The sequence below is a fragment of the Fulmarus glacialis genome, unplaced genomic scaffold (genome assembly GCF_000690835.1).
Source record: "Fulmarus glacialis isolate BGI_N327 unplaced genomic scaffold, ASM69083v1 scaffold35636, whole genome shotgun sequence".
NCBI lineage: Eukaryota > Metazoa > Chordata > Aves > Procellariiformes > Procellariidae > Fulmarus > Fulmarus glacialis.
The window spans coordinates 1-331 of record NW_009220642.1 but is presented as its reverse complement, the minus strand read 5'-3'; positions in this window follow the sequence as shown (position 1 = coordinate 331).

The window sequence follows — 331 nt, the reverse complement described above, 5'->3', positions numbered from 1 at the left end:
TGATCTCACAATATTTACATGTTGACATAATTTTACACATCAGAATATTCTTACGAAAATCTATGGGATTCTTTACACATGAAGTGTTTGCAGGGCTGATGTTTAAGGAAATGAATGAGCATCTGACTTTCTGGATTTATATGTTTATATGTTCATATATGTATATATTTATATGAAAACCTGAATCCTATAGCCCCATTATCTCATTCTTTGGTTGCTAAATAGCAAATTGCAGTGCAGCCTTTTTGTACATCAAGTCCTGTGGAAAGCTATCCTGCAGTAAAATATGTAAATATCAACTGGTAGGACCTTTTTTTTAATATATAAAATA